This window comes from Manacus candei, unplaced genomic scaffold (assembly GCF_025592945.1).
Source record: "Manacus candei isolate 608988 ecotype Guabito, Panama unplaced genomic scaffold, ASM2559294v1 h1tg000073l, whole genome shotgun sequence".
Classification (NCBI taxonomy): domain Eukaryota; kingdom Metazoa; phylum Chordata; class Aves; order Passeriformes; family Pipridae; genus Manacus; species Manacus candei.
Window position 1 is genome coordinate 1,183,052 of NW_026138121.1, and position 21,453 is coordinate 1,204,504.

The window sequence follows — 21,453 nt, forward strand, 5'->3', positions numbered from 1 at the left end:
TTAATAAGCCTCTAAGTAAGACAAGACCCAAGTCTTTGTTCTCCCTGCTCAGGATTGTTTTGGTTGTCGAAAATGAAAAGCATCTTTTTGATCAGAGGTTTAGAGGTTCAGAATCCTCCTCATGACAGTGAACACAGAGGTCACACACCCTGGAATCACACACTGGAATCCCACAATCCTCCCCTGGGCAGGTGGCTTTAATTTACTGCAATTCCTGTGATACACTGCAAACTTTTAATGATGTCGTGGCATTTGTGTTGCTGAAGGCCCCCAGAAGCCCACGGTGATGCAGGACTAGAGAAGAGAAAGGGGCAGAGAATTACATCAATCCCCCTGCCTTAAAATGAAAAAGGGGGATTTTTGTAGGTGAGATCAGATTCCCTTTTCCCGACTAACTTCCTCTCACCTTACAAATAAATCTTCCCATGGTGTGGGCAAGAAATATTTGAGGAATCTATGGGAGAGAGTTGTGTGGATCAGTCAGCTGGTTTTAATCCGGGGTGACCCCCCCACCCTCTCCTTGTGAGCAGCGTCCCCCCTTCGAGCAGGGGAAGGGAAGGGCCTCACGTCCCACATTTTCAGTAAAAATAGCAGCTCTTTTCTTCAGTCAGGCAAAGGGAAACCACAGCACTGGGTTCTTGGGCCTTCTGGTTTCTGGGCTGCGTCTTCTGAAATGGAAAGTTTCGGGCCCTTTCCCAGACTTCCTGGGCTCCCTCCTGTTCCCAGAGTCTGCCCGAGGGGCAGGAACGGGGCTCGGTGGCTCCGGGGGCCAAGGGAACATTGCACAAGCCACTGTTCCTTCCAGATGATGACTTGGCAAAAGCGGTGCCTCTGCAAGCCACATTATCAGGCTGGAAAGGCAAATTACAGACTGCAGGCATCCTAAAAAGCCCATTGTGTGGGTGTGCGGAGGGAAGGAGGGAAAATTCCAGGAAAACCAAATTTTGGTCACTGCTGTCCATAGATAGTCGACTTCCTGGGGCTTGGGCAAGAGCACAGCAACATTAAAAAAGGAAATTCCTTCAGAGTAAGAATTAAAAAACCTGCTGGCCTCCAGACTTCCAGGAGCTCGACCCAGCGATGCTGTTCCTGCTGAATCATAAAACTGGGATCATTGTTTTTTTGGTAAATTGATGATAAATTGGAAAGTTGCCAAGAGCTGGAGCTTTTAAAGGGCAACACAGATGTGGGTCTGATTCTGATGGCAGCTGGTGTCACACGTGGGCTTGGATGGAGGCTAATCCCATTTATCCATGTCACTTTGCATCATGGAATCATTGAGGTAGGAAAAGACCTCCAGGATTGAGTGCAATCTCTGCCCAATCCCCACCTTGTCCCCCAGCCCAGAGCACTGAGGGACACGTCCAGTCCTTCCCTGGACACCTCCAGGGGTGGGGACTCCACCACCTCCCTGGGCAGCCCCTTCCAATGCCTGACCACCCTTTCCATGGAGAAATTCCTCCTGATGTCCCACCTGACCCTCCCCTGGCACAGCCTGAGGCCGTTCCCTCTCCTCCTGTCCCTTGTTCCCTGGGAGCAGAGCCCGACCCCCCCCGGCTCCCCCCTCCTGTCAGGGGGTTGCAGAGCCAGAAGGTCCCCCCTGAGCCTCCTTTTCTCCAGGCTGAGCCCCCACCCAGCTCCCTCAGTTCTCCTGCTGCTCCAGCCCCTTCCCAGCTCCCTTCCCTTCCCTGGACACGCTCCAGCCCCCCCATGTCTCTCTGGACACAGTCCTGGCTCCAAAGACTGTCACAAACCCCATCAGCCCCTTTTCTCCCCTGGTTTCTCTCTCTTATATTTCATATCCACCATCTGTCCAACTCTGACCTTCTCAGAGCTGAGCCCTCCTCTTCCTCGCTCATACCACGAGCAGGGTGTCACCAGTGACACCAACTGAAACTGCTCCTGAGATGGGAGGGCCTTGCAAGCCAAGTCCAGTGAGCAAATCACTCCGTCCTCTGCTGCAGGAAATCCCCCCCAGCAAATGCAAACCTGGCACCCTTCTGTGCCCGGCTCAGAAAGGGCTGAAGGCAGCGTTTCACACTTCCAGGTGTGAGGATCTCAAAGCACAACCCTTCTAATCTGCCGTGGTTTACACAGACTTTTCCCCGAGCAGGGAGGTGGTGCAGCTATTCCCGGCTGGAAGGAGCGAGGGCCGTGGCACAGGGGGCTGGGGGTGCTTTGGTGTCACCTCCTGGTGCAGGAGATGGCCCAGTTCATGGTCCATCACACACAGAGTGCTGGTGAACAAGGGGGAATGGCCTCAAGCTGGAGGAGGGCAGGTTTGAATTGGATACTGGGATGGAATCCTTCCCTGGGAGGGTGGGCAGGCCCTGGCACAGGGTGCCCAGAGAAGCTGTGGCTGCCCCAGCCCTGGAAGTGTCCAAGGTGAGGCTGGATGGGGCTTGGAGCAACCTGGGCTAGTGGAAGGTGTCCCTGCCCGTGGCAGGGGGTGGCACTGGATGAGCTTTGGTCTTCCCAACCCAAACCATTCCACGAGGAAGGGCCAGGAGGAGCAGCTGAGACCAGGACACCACAGCATGTTGGCCCATCCAGGAGTTTGTTCCCGTGCTCAGGAATCCCAGCCCCCAGGCACAGGGAGCTGAGGCATCTTCCCTGCTCATCCAGCCATTCCCTGCTCCAGTGGGCTGGAAAGCCAAGGATTTCCATGGCTCTCAAGCTGCTGACTCCCCACCAGAGCTGGGTCTGTCTCCTTCTCATCCCTCAGACATCCTTAACGGAACAAAAACGCTTCCACTGAATCAAAGGGGGGTTTGGTTGAGCACAAGTGGAACATCTGACCCAGGGGACGTGTTTCCCAATGTCTTTCCCTGAAAGGGAGGCTTCTGAGTCCAACTCATTAGCTCCCAGTGATGTCATCGAATGCTGAATCCCAGCAATCCCAGATATATCCCGTACTGGCACCCATGAGGATCCTGCAGGATAAACCTTGGTGCTTCCAAGCTTTTGTATTCCAAAATACAGCTTTTTCATTGACTTGAATCCACTTGTTAGAGCAGGTTTGGGCCCGATTTGGAGGAATTTTCTATTTAAATAAAAGTGTGACTGTTGCTGCTCTTTGGGTTCACACTCTATCCCTCATGCCTGCATCCAGCTGTGCCCGTTCCTGGGGTGTATATCCACTTAATCATGAGTTCCTCAACCAGGATCATATTATAGGAAATGAACAGTCGGATGTAGGGAAGCCTTTTGCTGAGGTGGCTTCCAGAACAGAGCAAAGAAGTGATGGGAAAGGTATTAAATAGGTGAAAAGAGACATTTGTAAACGTGGACTGAGCAAGCGACTCGCAATGTCTTTTGGCCAATCATTTAGGAGAAAATTCCTAATTTTTTAGGAAATTTCTAAGTAAAATTTAGAAAATGTCTAATTAAAGTGGCCATGGCTTTGGAGGGTCTCAGTTTTGGAGCAGCTGGGCCAGATGTGAGTCCAGTGGAGCCCCAGTTCAGCTCAGCTGACAGTTCAGGCCAGAGGAGAATTTCAGTGTCATTTCACCTGACTTTTTATGAAAAGCACTTGAAAAAGTTTGTCATTTTAGCAGCTGGTTTTTTGCCTTAGTTCCCTTTTCCTGATGAAATCTTAAAATTCAGTCGCATTTTCATTGACTCAAACTCGTAACCAGAGTGAGCCATCCCCAGGTGAATGTTTGGTTTTGCTCCCAAATCGGCATTTTAGAAACCAGCCAAATTCAGGTTCTTCTTCTGGGGAAGACAGAAAGAAAGAAAGGCCATAGGAAAAAAAAAATGCAAAGCTGAAACCAATGAATTTCATAAAGCAAACTGGGCCTGGAAAGCCCCCAGCTGGGATATATTTAGGTCATTTCAGGGGATTATCTGTGGTCACCAATTATGCAAATTGCTAAAAAACACTGCCCTGACACATTTTACATACGAAATACATCTTTTTACAACACCCTTCCCTTGTCCATCCTTCCTGCCCGTTCCTGCCCTGCCCTGATCTCGCTGCCTCTGCCTGGGCGGGACATGAGATGCCCTTGGGTTTCTCGAAGAATTTGGGGTTGCAGGTTATTTTCCATTTGATGTGGCGGCTCCGGTGCTGGGCAGGGAGGCACAGCCAGCCCCAGGCTCCCCAGCACGGCAGCAGAAAGGGAATTTCCCGTGGATAGACGGGAGAAAGGATCAGGGAAGGGCTGAGGAAGGGGGTCTGGTCCAGCTGGAACAAGGGGAAAGGCAAATCCTTGGAAGCTGGGCTTGGTGTTCCTGCTGGACGTTGGGTCTGCTGTGGGATGGGGCAGCACCCATGGCCTGTGTCCCAGCTGATCCCTGCATGGGAGCATCCAGCCACGTTTTCCAGGAGCTCACAAAGGAAAACAGGCAGGAAAATCACGGCAGCAGGGCTGGATCAGCCTGAGGAAAGGGGGTGTGATGGACTGAGCTTGGGCTGGGCAGGAAGGATGGATTTAAGGAGTTTAAACAGGGCTTGGCTGGGGCTGGAGCCTGGGCAGGTCTGTGCCCAAGGCTGGACTGGGAGGATTGTTCCCTCTGGAAGGGCAGAGGAATCAGGTCAGGACAAGGCTCAGAGGGGGGTGCAGTGGGAATTCTGTGGGATCAGGCTCTGGGGTGCCAGCGAGGGGCAGGAGGAGTCTCATCACTCCAGTCCGAGCTGGACTTGGTTCCTTGGAGGGAGAGGACTGTGCTCTGTGCCTGGGAGTGTTCTGGGGGGTAGAGGGGCTCTGACTGATACCCCACTGCCTCCCCCACTCGTGGGGCACGTGCCTGGCTGTGACCCCCAGCTCAGGCTGGGCTGGGACCGGGGCTCTGGGCTGGAGGCAGAGTGAGCAGGAGGCTCTGCCTGCCCTCGGCTCCCGGGGGTGCAGCCAAAAGCAAACATCTTGTCCCAGCCCCAGGGCACCAGGCTGGGGCCAGCAGAGCAGCTGGGGCCGTGTGTGGGGCAGACCCCCCACTCTGACCCCCAGGGACCCCCCAAAGCTGCCGGGCTGGTGTCACCGTGCGAAGCCAACGCCTGCGTGTGTGTCCTCCCCAGGAGCCCTTCCCTCCAGTTCAGGCTGCAAAGCCAAGGAAAGGGAATTCTCAGCACCTGCAGAGCACAGTGGTAGGTGCAGGGGAAGAGCAATGCCAGCCCCGTGTCAATAAAGGGCAATAAAGGACAATCCCCCAGCACAGCCGTCCTCCCAATAACCCAGAGGACGAGTCTCGTCCAGATCCTGGGCTCTGCTCCCAGAACACCTTTCCCTGATGGCACAAATGTCTGTTCCTTGTGACTGTGGCAGCCAGGTACCCCTGTACATCCCAGCAGATCCATGGAGACCAAACTCCCCGGGATGCTGCTATCCCTAATCAAATATGGATGCATTTCTCCCAGCAGTGCTGGCAGCTGTGTATTATCTGCATAAACTGCTGCATTAATGCACCAGTAATTACTGACATTAACAACATGCTAATGAGGTTCACCCTATGAACACATCAGTGGGCAAGCAGTATTCCCACTGTATTTAGGGAGATTTTTGGTGGAGGGATTCCAGCAGTCGCCTCAAATATTCCCCATTTATTTCAGCACTAAGCTACTGCCTTACCTGTGCTCTGAGCCCACTGCTGCTCCTGCCTGCCCACTCTGCCCTGAAGATGCACCCTCTGAGACCCCCCAAGTGGAAATCAGTACTGGTTTATATGGCTGAGTCAGAAAAAAAATGGTGTTGTGCCCTGTTGAACTGTTCTTACTAGAGAGCCTGGCTTTGGAGAGGCTGGAGAGGCTTCCCTGGGGGCCAAAAAACTCCTGTCCTGGTGCTGGGAGCAGAAATACCATCCTGCTCACCTGAGTACACGAGTCTGGGCAGAAAGGAGCCAGAAATGGGTCAGAAAGGAGTAGAAAGGGGAGCTGGCAGCTGCTGTTGGCTCTGCACCTCTCCTGGGGACACTCCCTGCAGCACGGCCACCTGCCAGCCCCAGCCAGCCCCGGGGCACTGATAGAGCAGAGCTGCTGAGCTGCCCTGGCCGGATTATCCACACGGCTGGGGCTGGGCAGGGAGGGCTGCAGGGCTGCCAGGAGCTGGCACTGCCACAAAACTGCCCCCTCCCTCCTGAGGGCTCTGAGCTGAGGGATGCTGGCCCAGCTGGAGATGCTGCAAGTGCAGCTGCTGTTCTGGACCCCTGAGGTGTCACACAGCAGGTAAATAAATGGGTGTCACACGGCAGGTAAGTGGGTGTCACACGGCAGGTAAGTGGGTGTCACAAGCACTGCAGGGATTGTTGAGTTGGGGCTGTTCAGCCTGGAGATGAGAAAGTTGTGGCTGCCCCATCTCTGGAAGTGTCCAAGGCCAGGTTGGACGGGGCTTGGAGCGACCTGGGCTGGTGGAAGGTGTCCCTGCCCATGGCAGGGGGTGGCACTGGGTGAGCTTTAAGGTCCCTTCCAACCCAAACCATTCTATAATTCCATAACTGAGCAGTGCCTGGGGCTGTGACCTCTCTGGGAAGGTCCTTGCCTGCTGAAGGCCTGGGAGGGAATCAGGAGCACGTGACAGGCGAACACTGAGGGATGTGGGGACAAGGACACGGGGTCGTCGTGGCCCGGTGGGTGCAGCGGCGGCTCCTTTGCTGTTCCTTTGCTGTTCCTTGACCTGGAATGGCCCTGCCTTTGTTCTGCAAGGGTGACTCTGGAGCAGAGATCTCTGGAGTCTCTCCTTTGGCTTTTCCTGCTGAGTTTTGGACCAGCCTGGTCCCCTGGCCAAGCTGAACTTGTTACTGTGACCCTTGGGAGAAGAAAAGGAGAGAGAACCTTCACCCCCAGCACGCCTGGGAAGCAGGAGAGAACTGAACGGGAGGAGAGCTGCGAGCAGCAAGTGGAGGAAGCAGAGAACTGGGCAAAGAGAAGATGAACTACATTGCCCTGCTTGTTCTGTGACAAATGTGTGAGGTGACAGGAGCAGACGGCCGGGCAGACTCAGCCAAGGGGCTCCCGTTTCCCAGGCTGAGCCCTGGGCACGCACATGATGGGAAGCAGAGTGACTTGTTTCTCCTCCCACCTGAGCTCCAGGGGCTTCTTGCATTCAGAAGAGGCAAATGTCAAATTGGCACGAGATTTTCACTTCTCAGCCCGGGCAGAGACAGAGGCTGGGAAGATGCACGCTCAGGGAGCTGGGGAGAGGAAGGAAAGGGAGGATAAGGAGGGAAAACTAAGAGCTGGATCAAGGGCTGGGTTTTCAAAGGCACTCAGCAAGTGTTTTTCTCTTGAGGCAGTGGAATAACCAGGGTCTGGATTTAGAAACCTGCCCCCTCCCTTCCATGCCTGAGATGGAGATTGCCCCGAGATCAGCTCTGTTTGATTTAAAGCTCAATCCTGATGCAACACACGGGTCTGGGTGTCTGAGCAGAGGCTGCAAGGGACTCCCCACCTCCTTCAAGCCACACAGAAGCAACGAGGAGACCCCGGGAGCCTCCCAGCACCCCCTGCCAAAGCCTGTGGTCCCCCTGGGAAATCCTTGGCTCGGGGGGAGCTGCTGAAGGGCATCGGAGCAGCTCTCGCCCCTTTGCTGCGGTCACGCTCCAGGGCAGAGGAGCTCAGAGCACATTTGCAGTCCCCACTTGGCTGCCTGGCTCAAGGTGCAGCTGTGGGGTCCCTGGGGGCTCGGTGAGGCCCCCCCAGGCACACAGAGCTCCCTCAGAGCCCGGCTCAGGCGATGAGTTCCTGCCCAAAGCACGGCCCGATGCGGAAGGGCTTAATTTCCCAACAAAAGCTGTGACCAGCAGCAGTGCTTAAAAAAAAAATAAAACACCCTTTCTGCTGGCAAGTGTAGTGAAAGGAATGAGATCTGGGTCTTCTTAGCAAACTGCTGGGCCTGGGAGTGCTTGAAAGGTTTCCTAGAGACACCAGTGCAGTGCATGGCAATGCTCCCCGGCCCAGCAGCTCCCACCTCCATCTTCCCACTGCCCCAGCCTGAGCACGACCCTCGGGGGCTGACAGCTGACAACCACTCCTGGCTCCTGCCACTTCCTTGGGGCCTGCAATGCCAACTTCCCGCAAGGTTACAAGCCAGAAAGAGCCTGGATGCCCTCTGGATACCGGGAGGGTCCCGTTTCTAAAAGGCACGAGGGGAGATGTTGAACCACGGGCTGCGGAGGCAGCGCCGATAACGGTTCTTGCAAATTATCCCTCCTCTGCCCGTGCAGGTTCTTCTGCCTTCCTGACTCAGCTAATTCCGGCCTCTCTGAGAGGGCAGACTGTTAAATCAGCCCCAGGTTTCAGCAGCACAGCAATTTCTGTTTTCTAGTTTCTTGAACGAGTTTCCCAGAGAGAATGATGAGCGTTTTCCCGCTCACCTGGATAAAATGTGTACCTGACTAACGTTTACAGTGCAAAAAGTACACATTGGAAAGAGCCAGGAGGTGTCAGGGATTGATTTCCCAACTCTTTTGTGCCTTGCTCAGCAGCCTGGGCAGACCAAGTAGCTGCTCTGTGCCTCAGTTTCCCTCCAGACAAATGGGATAAAGGAGGTCCATAAGTCTCCATTGAATTTATCCAGACACTCCAGGGAGCAGGTGTGAACATGGAGCTCAGCAAACACATTTATTCTGCACCTACCTGGCACTAAACCTCCCCAATTCATAGTTAGGTGATTAATCATTAATGATGTTCCTGTATTAATGATGCTAAAGGCCTTCGAGGTGGTAGAGATGGTGGAAGATGCTACAAGATTATGTCTTCAAAAGAGCTTTATAAACACAGAAGCAAAGGATTTAATTTTCCCTGAAAATGCCATCGTGCAGTGGAATGACTGGATCAGACCCTTGGAAAGGCACCTGGTAATTAACCTGGTGTAAATTAATCAGCTTCAGACAGGATTTAGGGACTTTAATAGCCGAGTGCTGGCTTTTGCAGTGACAATTCCCAGCAGGACTTTGAAGTGGGCTGCCTGCTCCAAGGGGTGGCACAAGCTCCAGGATTTGGGATTTGGGAACCAACAGCCTTACAAGGGGTATAAATCACCTCCTACCCCAAAACCAGGGCCCTTTGGGCCCCGACACACACAGGGAGAGGCTCAGGAGGTGCCAACCTTGCTAGATAAGGCAGAAACAAAGGATCTGCCTGAGAACCCAAGAGCCCAGGGAAGCAGGGACAGGTGGGATCTGTGTCCTGGGTGAAGCCACTGAAGTCCCACGGCTGCCAAAGGGTCTGTCCCGCTGTCCCTGCCCCAGCCTGAGGGGATAAACTCTGCCAGGCCAGGGACAGGACCTGCCTGGCTGCAGAGGGTGCCCACAGGAGAAGCTGTGCCTGGGAGAGAGTTAGGCCAGCTCAGGCTCAGGCTCAGGTGGGCTCCATCCAGATCAAAGCTTTGCTCCTTCCGCCACGCAAAGGATATTGTGGTGGCAGAACCACTTAAGTATAACTATATTTAAATCAGTATCTATGTAAAATAAACTGTGTCGATGTAAAGCACAACCATATTTGTGTGGGAGCATCTGCTGCTCTGACTGTGCTGGCAAACAGAGCTCCCCCAGCTCAGGAACCCCTGACACGCTGCAGCACAGCCCAGATCTCCATCTCCTGAGCCCCAGAGGTTCAGCCCTGCTGGGAGCACACACTTCGTGCTGCATAGGCAAGAGCTGGAATAAAGAAATGCTCATTATTATGAGAAACACAGAAACTGAGACTCCTGCAATTAATTAAAACGGAAATCAGAGCTGGGAGCCTAAACACTGGGGGGACCAGAAAACAAGCTGGGGAAAAATAGTAATATTCTCAAGGGCAGATGAAGATAACCATCAGAGGCTACACCCCAGCTGGCCCTGAGTCACCCCAGGCCAGGGCACTGGGCTGGCAGGGTGTGGCTCCCAGCATCTTACTGGGGATCTGTCCCTCCGCCCACCACGGCTCCAGAGACAGGGAGGCCTCAGCAAAACACGAGACTTCAGAGGATGTTTTTCTCCAAAGAGGCTGGGAAGGGTTTGATATTTCTACCTGAGAATAACTGTGTTATACTGTGCCCAGCTGATCTCTCCTGTTGTTCACCTCCAGGCCAGGCTGGGCTGCCCGTCCTTTGTGGAGGAGCAGGATTGGGCTGCGATGCCCATGAAGGGGAATTCTGACTGAGGCTGCAGGACACGAACCCAGCCTGTGGTGCCCTGTCTGCTGCTCCAGCCCAGGCTCACCACAGTGGGTGGACTGGAGCTGGGCAGCAAACATTCCTCCCATCCCACAAAAATCCTCCTGCTCTCCATCAGGACGAACCCGAGACGTTTCAGCACTTCTGGCCCTGTTTGCTAAAGAAACAAGCCAGCTGTGTGTGCCTGTCCCCCCTTTCCCATAAACTCTTCATCCTTTCCCTGACTTCAGCCAAGCCTGGCTGACCAGGTGGAGGTGCCCCGGTGGGACAGTGCCCCGAGTGTCACACCAACAGGCAGCTCCACAGAGACTCAGGTCACACTTCCAGAGCCCAGGTAGCTCCCCCAGGAGCCTCAGTTCTGTGGGAAGGCAGCTGTGCTGCTCGGGGAGCAGTGCCTGGGGAGCTGTGCCACGTCTGGCTGCCCCCAGATCTTTGCAGATGCACCTCGGTGCCTAATCCTGCATCCCAGCCCGGGGGGTTATCAGGGCCCTGTGGCCTCCCTGCCACCAGACAGGTCACAGATAAGCAAAAGGCCCTTTTGTGCTCCTGCCTCCCTGCCTGGGTTTCTTGGAATCCAGCTGCTCTCAAAAGAGAAATGAGACAAACAACTGCGAGGGGCTGGGGACTGATAGAGCTGCTGGGAGCCCCTGGCACTGCCTTCCCATGCCCAGGCAAGGGGGAGAGGCTGCCCTGAGGTATCATCAGGCTCAGGCCCCTGCACACAGAGAAGATTAAGGGGGGGAAGAGCTGAGGGCACTTCCAGAGGCAGCTGTGCCACGGAACTGCAGGTTTTCAAGGGGACACCCCATGGGTTGGCTCAGCCCCCTCCCTTCCCCCAGGGGGTCCAATCTGCCTGTTCAGGTGTGTCAGTGCTTTGCTGGGGCTGCTACAGCACATAAGGGACTGGAAATAACCTCCAGTATTCATATTTGCACTCCTCCTGGAGTGACTGCTCAGCCCCCTGCCAGGGCAGCTCCTCTGTCCCACTGTCCCCCGCTCCTGGGTTGGTATGAAGGGATGCCAAGTGTCTGCAGGAATTGTTTCAGGACAGAGATTGTGATCTGTCTGAGAGAGGGGAGACACATTCATCCAAGTGTCAGCTCTTGCTCTGAACACACCAACCAGAGGCTCACAACATGCCCTGGAAACTCCTGCTTGGGTCAGGAGCTGGCTCAGCTCTGGAGACCAGTGTGACATCCAGGGAAAGAGCAGATCCCTCTTCTTCAGGCATAAACTAGAGGAGATTACCCACATGACCCTAATTAGTAATAACCTATAAACCATGGACTGTGTATTTATCCTGACAGGACTCTCCTACTAGATGGGGTTAGGAAATGCTGCAAGACAGACCAAAGCCCTAAGTTCTGTAGTTATAACCACCAAAATCCTGGATGATTCCTTCTGTGACACAAACAGGGGAGCCCTCAGCCCCCTCCACACCCACAGGCAGGATGGTTACCCTGTGGCTGCTGGTGGCAGGGCTGCAGGGCTCCTTTCCTGGGTGCCAAGAGCAGGGACAGCAGGGTAGAAAAGGTTCAGAGGCAGGGCTGGTGTTTGCCACCAGTCATCCCCCGCAGCCCCCACTGAGGTTGGTCCCCACGTGTGGCACAAAGCCCATCCAAACAAACCTATTTTAACCTGACAAACACGTTAAAAGTATTCATAAGCGCTTATTTACTTCCTGCAGGGTAAAAGTTAGGGAGAAAAATAGATGCTCAGCAACGATCTCTGCTCACCTGCAGAGGCTGATGGTCGGATGCACAGCTGAGGAGAGCAGGGCAGCCCTGAAGGCAGAGCAGTTTCCCCTCCCCGTGTCTTGGCAGCCTCACACCTGCAGCCCTGGCTCAGCCAGGCCCTTGCAGGCACAGGAGGTGCTGAAGATGTGTCTGGGTGCTTTGAGCTAAACCTGCAAACCACTGCTGAGAGCAGAGATCCTGCCGGGGGTCCTGAGCCGCCTCCGAGCTCTGCTCACGCCCTGGGCTGAACCCTGAGCTCTGCAAAGCTTTCACAGGGCTTTAACAGTTGCATCAGAGTTGAAAACCAACTGAAAGTGAGGCAGAAGAACGTGGCACAAGGCCTTTGAAGAGAGGCAGGGCAGGAGTGTTACACAACAGCTCTGGGCAGCAGTTTCCCACAGATTCTCCCCACCCTGGTGCTGTCCCTGCTGCTCTCACACCCCATCAGCTGTTTGCATGTCACTGGGATGCCAGGGCTGAGCATCCCCTCTGCTGAACCCTGGGCTCGCCCTGATGGCACTCGGGATTCGGGGCATCCCAAATATTGGGATTTCGTCATTCCCTGCGTTGGCCAAGCCACACAACTCGGGATAAGTGACCTGCACACCTGTACCCAGCAGGCTGGAGGGGTGGCCTGGCTCCCTCTGTGCAGGAGGACAGAAAACTGCTGAGGTAAAGATAAAAACCATCCTCTCCCCGGATGAAGAATTTGGGGAAATCTCTGAAAATCTGAGACTTTCTGGGGTATTTCCAGTGGGGAGGCTGACCTGGGCTCTGCCTGTCAATGCAATTAAATACATCAGCCAAAGAAAAGGGCAAACCTCCCACTTTATTTATTTATTTCCTGGCTCAGGCTGGAAATTCACCCAGGACTGGTTTGGAAGGTACTTTCCATAAGCCTGGAGTCCATCTGTGCTTGCCTGGGCCCAGCTCCCCCATAAAACATGTGCACATGGAAACCTGAGCTGGCCTGAAAAGCACCAGCCCCTGAATACCTGAGTTCAGAACAGGCTTTTTCCAAGTGAAAAGCCCTTGGAAGACAAATCCCCAGCTGCTGTGGAAAGGAGTAACACAAAGTGCACAGAGCTCCTGGGCTGGAGCTTGCAGACTCACATCCCCCAGCTCCACTGCCAGCCTCGTGCCAGCAAAACGCCTCCCAGGGCCAGGAGTGCAGGATGGATGTGTCTCCACGGGGATGCTGCTCCTCCCCTCTCTCAGGGCTGATACAGGGGGGGTTTGGCTACAAACCCAGCCCAGAGCTGGTTTGGGCCTTGTCTGATCTGGGAGTTCAGGCACCAGTGCAAGTCTCAGCCCCTGGGCATTCCAGGCAGGGGCACAAACAGTTGCTTTGCTGCTTTGCCAAGGAATTTGGCACAGCCCAAGGACGCCCTGCACTCAGGTGGGATGAGACCAGCGAGTGACCTCCACAGGCAGCAGGGCTGGCCTGGGCTCTGATGCAAAGAACAAAGCAAGACACTTCATATGTTTGAGCTCTGGGGTTGTTCCCTGCCCTGAACCTCCCGTTTGCCCAAGCTGAGGTTCCTGCACTGCAGGGCCAGGGGCAGGGGCCAGGGCAGGCTCCTGCAGCAGCCTCCCTGCACCCGCTCCAACTTCTGCTCTCACATAGGAAGTTGATAAAAACCTCACTTGGTTGCAAAAAAGAAAATCAGATTTCAAAACCGCTGCTCAAAGGGCTCCAGAGCCTCGCAGAGGTCCTGGCATTAACCCTTTCCAGAAGGTCCCTTCCAGCTGCACCCGGGCCAGGGGCTGACACCAGATCCCTTGGTCTCACCTTGCTCAGATCTTTGGGGACTTTTTGTTCCCTGAGCTCTTGCTCATGTTCTCTTGTGATGTGGCTTTTGCCTTGGGACCTATCACATGTCAAATTTCATCAATAACCAGGTTGGAAGGAGGAGGGGATGGAGGAAAGGGGGGGTTTGGAAAAGCTGCTCCCTCAGTGTCCACCCACTGCCAAAGGGGAGCAGAGAGGGGGAAAAAAGCAGTGTCTGGCAAACCCCATCACCCTGTCAGCAAAACACTTGGCTCCTGCTGGGAAGATCCACCTCCCTGGTGATTGCAAAGGCTTTCCCAGTTCTGGGTTCCAGCCCCCAAATCTTGATTCCGAGGGGCTCCTCACCAAAGAGCCAAGTTTCACCTCTTTTCAGGGTATTTTCCACCCAGCCTAAGTGAGAGTCACTTCTGCAGCTGGGAACAGATCCAGGGACCCAAATACCTGTCCCCTGCCAGCCTGGGGCTGGAGAGATGTAGGCCAGCACTGCAGAGCCCAGGGAAGCCACTGATCCATGGTCAGGAATCCCCCTGGCACACGGGACATCCCAGAGAACCATCCCCTTGGTTTGCTCAGAGGGTCAGCACAGCCCTGGCTCTTTGTGAAGGGTCTCAAAAAGATTTGGCCTGGGGGCTTCAGTTTGGGAAGTCCCAGTTTTGCCATCCAAGATAGGCAGGAAAAATGTCCCAAACCAGGGCAGTTTTCAGCCTTTTTTCACCCATTTCCTTCAAGACCTGACATTGGGGCAGAGCAGAGGGAAATGCAGCAGCCACAGCTCCAGCTCAGCCATCCACACACGAGCTGCTCCTGCTGCCCCAGCAGGCAGTTAAGGAACAGCCTGCTTGCAGGGGAAGAGATTCCACGTTTTCCAGGATCTGGGACACCGGATTTGTCCCATCACTCAACACCCTCCTGCAAACACCCCTTTGGAAACCACGATAAGGAGCTGCCCAAACCCTCCCTGCCAGGCCTGGCTCCTTTGCCACGTCCCTGCCACTGCAGAAGAGCTGGGCACAAGGTCCCAGCCATCCCACTGTCCTTCCCCAGGCAGGATCCGGGCACTTCCCTTCCCCCTGGGCTGGGTGGTGCTGCCTGGGGAGCAGGTGCCCTGTGCTCCCTCCTGAGCCCCCTGCCCTGCTCTCCCCGGGGCTGTGATTAAATCGAGCCTGTTCAACCGCCACAGCCAGATGTGGGGCCTCCCCTCCTCACAGACCAAGGGCAAACCCAGCGAGGTGCCCCGTGGTGACAGTTGTGTGCACGTGGAGCGTGGCCCGTGCCCCCCGTGGGAACTCAGCCCTTCAGAGCCTTTTTAGCCCAGAACAGACCCTGCTGGTGGTGAGGCTGAGGAAGTGGCTGCTCTGCCAGGCTCCACGTGCCCCCTGTACAAACACAACCCTCCCTGAGAAGTGTGGGCAGAGCTCAGCCAGGAGCCTTTCCCAGCACAGCCCTGCTCTTCCCCATCTCCAGGGGCCAACATCAGCCTTGTCCCCTCCATCTCCTTCCCTCCAGCCAAACTGGACAGTTCCACAGCCACAGAAAACTCGCTCAGATCAGTTCTTGGGGTGACCCCAGAATCCCCTTGGCTCGGTGGAATTCCTCACACCAAACCCAAGTGACACAGAGGGAAACTTTGCCCAGGGATGTCTTCGCTCAGTTTTTTCCCTGTCTCTTCAAAACTGCCTTTCCTGGGACGGAGGAATCAGGGATTTCCCAGCCCACCATCCCCAGGTGGGACCCTCAGAGGGACCAAGGCCACTCCCCAGGGCATTGCACAAGAGGGGCAGCGAGTGCAGCCAAGGCAGAAACTCTGCCAGGGAAAGTTAAGGGAGGTTTTGGAGAAACCTTCAGCCAGAGAGAGGAGGAGACGGAGCCGTGAGGGAGGAGGGGGCTGATCTCTGTCCCTGTGCCCGGGCAGGGAGGTGAACACACAGCACCTATCGTGGCCTCCCAGCTGGGGCAGCTCCCCGGGGCTGTGGGGCACAGGGGACACCCCCAGGGACCTTTATCAGGGGCTGCTCCTCCTTTCTCTCTGCCTTGCTCCAAACTCTCGATGTCCAAAAAGGGCGGGAGATGTCACGGAATCAGCGGCACATCCTGAACAGCTGCTGCCACCCCCTATCTCTGCCTCACCCCTTGTGTCTCACTGCTGCTCCTGCAGCCCCCAGAGACCAAACTGCCCTGCCAGGCTGGGCTGGAGGGGTGTCAGAACCCCCCGAGGGCTGCAGAGCTCTGGGGGGATTCAGCTCTGGGTTCCCTCTGGCTGATTCAGGACCTCCACAGACCTTTGGGTTGGCAAGAGCCCTCTGGAGAAGTTTTCCCAGCTCAGGCTTATTCATGACATGACCAGGAGTCTCCCTTTCCTCTCAAGGAGGGGAGAGGGTAGAGAGGGTGTTTCCAATGCCCAAGGCTTCTCCTGGAGCAGCCTGGCTGCACCTCCCACCTGGACAATGGGACTGTTCCATGGGCACAGGTAGAGGGAGGAGGATGTACAGACCCAGCCAGGTCTCTCCATCCATTTGCACAAAGATCCTTAAGCACCTAATTCCAGTTTGAATGCACCTCCACACCAGCAAAGGAATCCTTTTTTGAAGGGTCTATGATTTTTAGCAACAGGGTTCCTCCTGAAGTCAAGGAGGGCTGTAAAAAAGCCATTTTTTGAGGGGGCAGGAAAAAAAAAGTCCTTGAAAGAAAACTAATGTTATTCAAGTGATTTAACAAACCTCACTTTCCAAACAGCCTATTTCAGGATTTTTTCCCAAGAAGCCTCCCCTTTCCCTGAAGATCCTTTTTTTTTTTTTTTTTTTTGAGCACAGATGAATCAACCTCAGGCTTTGTTCTTAGGAAGAATCTTTTATCAGCTTCTTGCCCTGATAGGGACAATTTTCATTTCATCTGAAAATGGGGACAAGGAGCTGATTTGATCAAACAAGAATTGGTCCAAACCCGAGCTCTAAACTCAGCTTGAGCTGTTGAGAGGGTCCAATAAGTTCACACAAGTCCCTACATTTCATCCATTGCTATTGCTTCTGTATTTCCAGGATCCCACTGGGAAGAAAAAAGTGCCTTTCATCAGCCTCTGGGCTCAGATTTGTGGATACAGGCATTTGCTCAAAGTGCTTTGCTAAGAAACACCAGTAGATTAAAATGACAGATTTAATGGGCAAGAAAAGGTGACAACTGTCCCTCTCAACCCCGTTATTGTCACCCCCCTCCTGGAACTCCAAGCATTTGCCCAACTCTGCAACTCTTCCAGTCAAACCACTGCTGGCTCTTCACTGTTTCCCCCCACCCCATTTCAAAGGTGGGTAAGAACACCCTCAGCAGGGGAAGGTCACTGTCAGACACAAAGCCCACGAGCAGAGCCAGGCCCTCCAAGGCTCTGCTCAGTTCCCAGCAGCAGAGGAATTTTGCACCACATCCCCCAGACCCCCCAAGTCCAACCTGGGAGGATTTACCAGCCATGTCCATGTCTGAGGCTCCTCAAACCCCCCCAAACCCTCCCCTTGCCCCTCAGAGATGCTCAGACAGGACCCACGGGCACCACCACGGCCCAGGAGGGTTTCCCAAACCTTGTGAAGCAGAGCCAGGTCAGCCCACGATCCACTGCAGGAATGACTCAGCTGGCCCTGGATGCTCCAGGGGGAATGTGGGAGCTGCCCACAGCCCATCCCACCCCCATCCCCATCCCTGGGCCGTGCATGGAGCAGCAGGATTCCTTCCCCTGTGCCTGCCCCAGGAGGCACCACCCTGGCTGTGGTTTCCTGCAGTGCCAGTGGGGTTTGGCACAGCCAGCAGAGAAACCCCAGTGTGGGGAGTGCCCTGTGTGAGGCTCCTGCTCCGGGAGGGGGGGAAATGTGACCCCCCTGGGGCCACCAGCACCTCCCTCTGCACAATCCCACGGGAACACACAGCACGGAGCTCTCTGGGAGCACAGGGGGCTTCACCTGGCAAGGTGTGAGCCAGAGGGGTGTGCAGCAGCAGGCACTGGCCTGGCTTCACTGCCATCTGCGTTCCGAGGGTGCCCTCTGTGTGTGCAGCACTTCCTCTGACAGCCCGAACCTCTGAGCCTCTGGAAATGACATTTAAATACAGGCAGCCCCCCCTGAGGTGGGGAATGGGCTCATGGCCCCAGGCAAAATATGCCCCGTGTGGCCAGAGGGGTCAGCAAAGAGGGATAATTTGGGTTTGCTGTGACCACACCTTGTACTGGCACCTGCTCAGTCAGTGAGTGAGAAGAGGAGGGTTCAGTCCATGCCAGGGATGAGGCAGAGGCAGTGTCCCCTCTCCCAGAGTCCCTCCAGCTGGTTTGAAGGATCCCCCAAGGGGCCAGCTCATCATCACCCCTGCACAAGGCAGAGAGGCTGGGCCAGGCCAGTCCTGGCTGTGCCAAACGTGCCACCAGCTGTCCCTGACACTGCTGGGGACGGGATGGTCCAGAGCATCCCTGATCCCAAGGGACTGCAGCAGGGGCAAGGCACAGCAGCAGCACTTTGCCCAAAGCCAGGATGGGAAGTCTGGGCAGAGACCTCGTTATGTTTTCTGCAGGAATCTGCCCTGGGGAGCACCCCCTAAACCTGGGGGGCTCCTCTGCCTGTTCTCTCAGCAAAACAACACCTCAGAATTTCCTCAGAAAACAAAGTTCACGCGAAACCAGTTGCACAAATACAGCTTTAACCCATCTCCTCATCACCTTTGGACCCCAGAGCTGGGGCAGAGGGACAGGAGGAGCAGAACATCCCCTGAGTCACTGGGGGGGCAGGAAGAGCTGAGCAAGATCCACAGCAGAGGCTCTGCCCAGCCTGGAGTGGGGGTGACATGCCTGGAGGATTAGATATGGCCCTGACTCAGGGGGCAGTGGGAAGGGACAGTTTGCACATTGGCTGAATGTTGAAATAAAAGGCCCAGCAAACACCAATCACCCCAGGGACGGGTGATGGGAGCAGGAAAGATGCTCTGACATCCCAGCCCAGCCAGACAGAGCTCCTGGGACCTCCTTGCTCCTACAGGCTCATCCTTATGGAGCAAGACTTGCTGAGGGAGACACGGGGTGGGGGGAGCTGAGCCAGGGACCCTCTGGGGTCAAACTCCAGCATGGACACTGCCAGGACAAGCTGGGAAGGGACCCAGCTGGGACTGGCTGGGAACACCTGTCCAGTTTATCTGCCCATAAACAACAACACTCTCCAAAGACAGGCAGTTTTCCTGTGGAGCCTGGCATTTAGGGAGCACGCTGCACCCTCCAGGAGCCCAATCCCCTTCCCCTGCGAGGGGTGCAGCTGATTTCGTGCTCTCCCAGTGCTGCTCTGCACTCCCAGCACCTGGATCTTGTTATGTCTCTGTGAGATCAAAGAGCCTCCACCACAGACACCTTCTCCCCTGTGGTTATTTGGAGGTTTGACTAAACCTCTCCAAGCTTTACTCTGAAAATTCCACCCTGGAACACTTAACTCACACCCTGAGAGGTGTTTTGCACTCTGGAAACTCTCCTCCACTCCCTGTGCCTGTTGCATCTTTTGGAAATTGAGTATAAATTCCAGAAGGGACCTCTCAGAACTATCCAGAGAGTTTATCCACACCCCCACACCTCGCTGGGAAATCCTTTCTGGATCAGCCTCCTCTACCAAACAACAGACCCGGCAAGAAATCTTTTACTTAGAGAGCCTTGAACAACCCCCCAGGTACATTGCCAACAACAACACCACTGCTGCTCTGGACTAAAACAAACAATGTTTCCCAAATATAAAAACTTCCTCAAAACTGTAAACGAAATAACAAGAACCAGCAGCCCCAACGCTGTAACCTCCCTGTGGTTGAGTTTTCATCCCTGCAAGGCACAGGCCAATGTCCTTAGGGGGGAAAAACCCCAAAACCTTCTCAGAGGAGCAGTTTATTCCCTCCTTGCCCAGCAGCAGCAGCTTCCTTTGCCTGTCAAGTGTTTGTCCTTATCAAACTGCACCACAAACCCCCCCAGATCTGGTCAGTCAAGGAATCTGGGGGGCTCAGAGGAGCTTTTGGTGGCACCCTCGCAGCTGAGGGGGGGAGAGGATCTACGTGACTTCACTGTGGGTGATTTTGGCTGCCGAACGGGGTGGCTCAGAAATGAGGACATCGTGGTCACCACGTGCCCTCTGGTGGCAGCAGGGCTGGGACAGACCTGGGCAGGAGGGCACCTGCCTCCTTCGGGGACCAACTGCTCCAACCAGGGCACACCTCGGGATCTTCTGCCAGGCTGGGAGTACCCTGCTTGTGCTGATCCCACACGGACAGCACTGCTCTGGGGGAGCTTTCCAAGGGCACTGAGCCACCAACAGCAGTATTTCAATGTCAGCTGCTGCTTTTTATCAGCTCTGAACGCACCTCAAGTTCCTCAGCTGGAGGGCTCAGTGTCTCAGCACAGGTGTCCCATCCCTGGAAGTGTCCAAGGCCAGGTTGGACAGGGCTTGGAGCAACCTGGGCTAGTGGGAGGTGTTCCTGCCCGTGGCAGGAGGTGGCACTGGATATCTTCAAGGTCTCTTCCCGCCCAAACCAGTCTGGGATCGTGTGTTCCTACCTCTGAACTCGGCTCTCCATCCCCTCAGCCCACGCTGGGCTGCCCCTGCACCCCCAGCCCTGGCACGCAAACCCCTCCCTGCTGAGGGGACAGGGTGGCATCACAGCCTGGCAGAACACACCACAGCCAGACCTCCAGATTCCCCCCCCAGCCATTCCAGGGAATTTTGAACATCCCTGGCACAATCCTGCCCCCCCAGCCCTGCCCACAGCTCTGTCATCCCTGAACCCAGAAGGCAGATTTCCCCCCTCAGCACACTGGCAGCCCCTGAGACAACTTTGCCTCCTACCTTTGGTGATCAAGAAGTTTGCTTTGCTCCAGCAGGTGCATTTGCCTGGAACGATCCAACCTCCCCCTTCCTCTGCCTCCTCCTCTCCCTGTCTTTGCAGGGGTTTTGGTGCTCCTGCAGGCGAGGACCAGCAGCCTGTGGGAGCTGTGCTGCCACCCAGCCCCGGTGCACTCAGGACCTTTAATTCCCAGCGTGGCAGCTGTTGTTTACATCACTTTTTCCCCCTCTCCCTCTCACGGGCAGCAATTGGTTCTCACGCCGTTCTTGCTCTCCCACACATGTGCTAAAACAGGAAGCGAGGGGTGGGAGCTGGGGGGGGGGGTGGTTTCCTGTGCTGTCTTTGTGAAACACTTTGGTGAGAGCAAAGCTTTGATCACGGACGCGTGAGTACACGAGGCGGTCACACCGAGGAGCAGCTCAGAACACACAGTACTTACAACAGGAAACCCTCGCTGCTCCCATGGTTACAGGGCTCCTGGGGCTTCCAGAGGGGGTTTAGTAAATCATTTCCGAGTGGGATCGAGATGCCGGGGCAGGAGGTTTGTGTTCCTGGTCACCCTGCAGAGGCAGGGGCTGGGCTTGCTGTACAACGTGGAATATGACAGGATTGGCTCGAGTCAGGATGTTCTTTGATGGAAGAACTTGTGTGCTTTCAAGCCTAACCAGCAGGAAGGGAGAGCTGCTCAGAGGCACAGGCAGCAGTTCCACCCCTGGCTCCAGGACATCCCGGAATTAACAAGCCTTAGGGACGCAGTAAATCAGGATGTCGAGGGGGCAGAGGGATAGAAGGAGTGTTTGTGCAGACATTGCTGACTTGGAAAAAACCTCGAGGTCCCCTTGCCCTAGAGCTGAACTGTCTTCATTATAAATCCCACCTGGACATTGTAACACCCAATTATCATCATTATAAACCTCACCTGGACACAATAAATCCCACCTGGACATTATAACACCCAATTATCATCATTATAAACCCCACCTGGACACATCCCTGG

The 21,453-nt window shown here is 55.1% G+C and overlaps 1 protein-coding gene across 2 annotated transcripts in view; it reads right to left on the minus strand.

The window, feature by feature from the left end:
• The window catches only part of CCND3 (cyclin D3), a 35,677-nt gene extending 14,252 nt beyond the window's left edge, over positions 1-21,425 (minus strand). The window contains exons 1-2 of one of the 2 annotated variants that reach the window (XM_051808975.1): positions 21,376-21,425; positions 20,459-21,333 (exon numbers count right to left, since the gene is read on the minus strand). The gene's annotated coding sequence lies outside the window, so the exon portion shown is untranslated. Of the gene's footprint in view, positions 1-20,458; positions 21,347-21,375 lie in introns of those variants that run through there. The other variant, XM_051808976.1, reaches the window with a different exon arrangement.
• Positions 21,426-21,453: the final 28 nt, after the last annotated feature.